The sequence below is a fragment of the Canis lupus genome, chromosome 16, assembly GCF_003254725.2.
Source record: "Canis lupus dingo isolate Sandy chromosome 16, ASM325472v2, whole genome shotgun sequence".
Taxonomy (NCBI): Eukaryota; Metazoa; Chordata; class Mammalia; order Carnivora; family Canidae; genus Canis; species Canis lupus.
This window is the reverse complement of record NC_064258.1, coordinates 52,238,618-52,243,947: the sequence shown is the minus strand read 5'-3', so window position 1 is coordinate 52,243,947 and position 5,330 is coordinate 52,238,618. Positions and strand designations below refer to the sequence as shown.

Below are 5,330 nucleotides of genomic sequence, written 5' to 3'. Positions count from 1 at the left end.
GTGTCTGTGTTTTGCTATTCTTTTTTTTTTTAAGGTTGATTTTTTTTTTTTTTTGAGGGGAACAGAGAGAGTGAGCAGGGGAGGGGAAAAGGAGAGAAATCCTCAGCAGACATCCTGCTGAATGTAGTCCTTCCCAGGACCCTGAAATCATGACCTGAGCCAAAAAGAAGAGTCAGATGCTCAACTGACTGAGCCACACAGGTGCCCTTGTGTTTTGCTATTCTAATACCTGTAAAGGGAAAACACATTTTAATTTATGTATTTATCTGATTATGAATAATTATTCTTACTGATTTGAAAGTTTGTTACATATTCTAGATATGAACTGTTTACCTTGTTTACCTTTTTGATATATTGTGGGTAACTAGTCACATTTTAAATAACTTCTTCCATCTTTAATATCATCACTAAATGGGTGAATGTGTAAAAATGGTCATAGTACATGAGGAGATTAATGAAAACACTGAATTATGGATTACACCTACAATATAAAAAGATCCTTTTTTCAGGTGGCCAGGAAGATGGCGGACATTCAGACTGAGTGGCCCCACCAAAAGCAGCCAAATATGTTTTGAAATAAGAGTGCCCTGCTTGTAGAAAATGACAAGGAAAAGCTCTTCAAAAACACTGATTTGGGCTTTGAGATGATCAAGGAGGCCATTGAGGGCACAAATATTGACAAGAAATGCCCTTTTACTGGTAATTTCCATCCAAGGGTAGATTGTTTGGTGTGGTGACCCAGAAGAAGATGCAGAAGACCAGTGTTACCCACCAAGACTGCCTCCACTACATCCATAAGTACAACCACTTTGAGAAACACCAAAAGAACATGTCCGTGCACCTGTTCTCCTGTTTCAGGGATGTCCAGATTGGTGGCACTGCCATGGTGGGACAGTGCTAGCCCTCGAACAAGACTTTACATTTCAGTGTGCTCAAAGTCAGGAAGGCCTGGCACCAGGAAGCAATTCCGGAAGTTCTGAGACTAGACATCTGCCCAAAGCCCTGAAGAAAATAGTTATCCCTCTCCAAAAATCATAAAAAGCAGAGAGAACATTCATAGAAAAACAATCCAATGGCAAAGGTAAGCAAGAGAACAAACATCCATGAGTATCTGAAGAAATCTTGATGATGAATGTAGACTTCCATTTGCAATGAAATTTGAAAATTTAAGTCAATACTACTTAAACATAAAAGAGAACGAATTCACCGGACAATATCTGGTTGGTATCATTTTTTTTAAAAAAGATATATAATATTTTTTATGAGAGAACCATATGCAAATATAATTACTTTATGAAATAAGTAGTTCATGTAGTACTGAAGAATAGAAACGTAATACGATTAAAGAGAAATTTGTGTAATTTTAACTTTTGATTATAATGGCTTTCCTTGTGGGTCATCGTCTAATTTTAAATGGACAGCTGTTTTCATAACACTGATACACTTGTACAATTTAATATATTTTAAAGTAACATGTGCATGAAAAATTAAGGGTCACTAAGAAAGCTTACAAAGCTGAAATTACTATTGCAGTTAGCTTAATCATGGCGATGTATTTCCATTGATTTTGGACTTACGACTGTATTAGATACAATATCTAGTTCTCTAATATAAGAAAAAATGTGAAGGGATCCTATGAACAGTTTGGAAGTTGTTTTATAGAACTTTATTTGTCATTATGTTGACTTTTTCATGCTAAAGTTCTGGATATTTCTTTCAGATATAATTGTTATCATAAAGATCATACTGCATGTATTAAGAAGATCCCAATAGAAAGATATAGAATCCTGGGGAGCCTGGGTGGCTCAATCATTTAAACATCTGACTCTTGATTTCCCCTCAGGTTGTGATCTCAAGGTTGTAAGATTGAGTCACATATCTGGCTTCATGCTCAGCATGGAGTTTGTTTGAGATTCTCTCTCCCTCTGCCTCTCCTGCCTTCCCACCCAAAAGAAATAAAATCTGAAAAAGAAAGAAGAAAGAAAGAAAAAGAAAGAAAGAAAGAAGGAAAGAAAAGAAAGAAAGAAGAAGAAGAAGAAGAAGAAGAAGAAGAAGAAGAAGAAGAAGAAGAAGAAGAAGAAGAAGAAGAAAGAAAGAAAGAAAGAAAGAAAGAAAGAAAGAAAGAAAGAAAGAAAGAAAGAAAGAGAAAGAAAGAAAATTCCATTCAAAAGTATCTGGTCATCAATTCATGATGCTTGAGAAAGTTCACGTTTTAACAGAAGTGTCTATATCCAATTTCTTTCCCTTTGGATCAGTCTTCTTGCTACACATCAGACCAGCCTCTGATAACATAACCAGTCTCTGAACATTAACACTGCTCAGTAAATAACAAAGACATACATATAATGCATAATTTCAGCTTGACTATTTAAAATACAAAGTGTAATGTGAATTCTTGTTATAGGCTTCCTTTAATCAATAAAGTATGGCACTGTATCCATCATGCAAGATAACTGGGGATAAAGAAAAAAAAACTCCTTTTCTACTTTTAATTCCTTAATATATGAAGACCTTGAAACATAATCAATATTATGAATCAATGTTTGCAAGAAATGTGTTACTCATCGGTCTGCTTTTTACTTTTAATTGCTTTTTTATATAGTAAAACAAAACGAAGTAGAAAAGAATAGATAATGAGGATAATAAAACATATAGATGTGAACTAAAACTTTATGAAATAATATGACCTTTACATAAAATTTATTCCTTTTCAAAATACTTGGTAATTATCCTCAAAAGCATTAAAGGATATTAAAAACATTGTGAAAATTTGGGTCCTGGCTCTGTTGCTGCCACACATAAACTTTGAGCCATTCAGCAGGTTTTTTTTCAAGACTTACTGCATTATTTGCTTCATTACTACACTGGAAACTTAGGACCTATAAAGAAATTTATTAGGAACACATTAATATTTTAAATTCTGTAGCTGATAGTAAAATTCTATTTAGGACAAGTTACTGTTTATTACAACATGTAATTTGTAATTAATTGGAGCATATCTTATGTCAAGTCATGTTGGTGAAGCTTCATTTCTTTATTCCCTCCTTCAATCATTCATATATTCTTACATTGAATAAATGTAAGCTTAGTTCTAGATTTAGCTCTAGGACACAATGGTGAACAAACACTTGTGGTTGTTCAGTCTGGTGTTGCATTTGCCAACTTTTGACTTGTGAATCCTTTTATTAAGATGTGAAGGGAGGGGGTGCATGGGAGGCTCAGTCGATTAAGCCTCTGGCTCTTGGTTTCTGTTCAGGTCATGATCTCATGGACCGTGATATGGAGCCCTGCATCGGACTCCACGCTCCTCGGGGGAGCCTGCTTGAACAGTCTCTTCCTCTGCTCCTCCTCCCACTTGTGTTCTCTCTGTCTAAAATAAATAAATACATCTTTAAAAGAAAAACATATTTGAAAAGGTGTGATTTGCCGAGGTAAAAATGGCCTAGGTTTCAAATTTCTCTAGCAATATGATGATTTGCAAATCTTTAAAAATGAAACCATTTAAGAATTTCTGAGCATGTACTGAGTAAGCTCATGTAAAGATTAGTTAGAATCAGATGAGCTTGCTTAGGATTCAATTAGTTGATATATCTAGGTCTTATCAGCTAACTGGTGTTTGCTTCTATATTAGAAGATCATTGATTTCTCTGTATTTTCTTACAAGCACTTAACTGAATTCACTCAATGTGTGAAACACATTTTTTTCTCTTAATTTTCATTTAAATGTCTCTTAATTTTATCATAGCAGTTTTAACTAGTAGACTATTGTAATTTGTTATTTTTATTGTATATTATTTGCTTATGTCAAAAATTGCCATATAGACCAACCAGAAATAAGTAACACTATGCCAAAGTAGAAGTTAATGAGAAAAACTAGTATTATAATTATTCTATATATTGTCTTAAGATTTAGAGGTATATAACTCCTATTTCCTGGATCAATGCAATTATGTAGCAACATTAAATGTTTCAAAAACTTTAAAAATCAGTATTAGGGTGAGAAAATATAGTGACTAACATTCAATAGGACTATATATTGCTAATAAATTCTCATCATCAAACTGTATTTCTGAAAAATATCTCTCAAATCAAAGTCATATATCCCTTTACTCCCTGCATCATTTATAACTAACATGGAAACTATACAAGCCACTTTGCTGATAAATTTATAGCCTGGAAAATGCAAAAACTATCCTAACATCATATAATGCAAGAAGTCTGTTCAATTTCTGATGCTGGAATATAGGGTTACATTTCTGTCCAAACTTTAAAATATTTCAAGTTTCCAGGCCAAGTATAGTGTAATATGGTCTTTTTGACATATATCAATTCAAAACTTCCTAAAGTTATATAAATCATAGATAAATTGTAATGTTTGTAAGTATAACATAAGTTTTACTTTTATTGATTATACATGGCGAATGTTTTTTTTAAATAATAAAGTTGAGTATCATCTCTATTTTTTTAAAAAAAGCTTCCTTTCCCATCTGATAGTCCAGTTTCCCCAACATAATTTATGAAATCATTCATCTCTTCTTTCCATTGATTTTAAATGTACATATTATTAAATCCCAGAATTGCTCAGAGGCTATTTTGAGAGTTTTGACTTTGATCTAAGCATCTTTATATTATGCTTTAATATCTGGTAGGGTTAACCCCCTTTGCCCTATCACTATTACTCTATTTATTAGAAAGTCTTGGCTGATCATTCCGATTTACTTTTTCTTATGACCTTTAAAACCAGATTTGCTGTTTCATCTCCTTCCCACAAAGCACCATTTTTATTTTTATTGGAATTTTATAATATTTATGGTTAAACATATGGAGAAATGGCATTTTTATTATTCTGATATTACTATGCAGAACATGACACACATTGTATTTGTTTATGCCACCTTTGGGTCTCTGAGTAATATTTTAAATATTTCTTCACATAGTACAAGCTCATTTCATGTTGAGTTTATATCTAGAGATGTTAATAGTTTTGACAATTGCTAGTGGACCTTTTAGTTTGACATATTTTTCAAGCTGTGGCTTTTATATGAGAAAACTACTTATTTCTGTGGGTTATTTATTTATTTACTTATGTATTTAAGAAGATTTTACTTATTTATTTGGAGACAGAGAAAGCAAAGGCAGGGAGGAGGAACAGAAGGAGAAGGAGAAGCAGACTCCCCATTGAGAGGGAGCTCAAGGTGGGGCTCAATCCCAGGATCCCGAGATCATGACCTGAGCAGAAGGCAAATGCTTAACCAACTGAGCCACCCAGGTGCCCAGGTTAATGCTTTAAATGGTAAATGAGATTATTCCCTTAATTTCCTTTTTATAAA

At 33.2% G+C, this 5,330-nt stretch overlaps 1 pseudogene; it reads left to right on the top strand.

Moving 5' to 3' along the window:
• The first annotated feature begins 521 nt into the window (after window positions 1–521).
• LOC112651099 (40S ribosomal protein S11-like) lies at window positions 522–980 on the top strand (annotated as a pseudogene).
• Window positions 981–5,330: the final 4,350 nt, after the last annotated feature.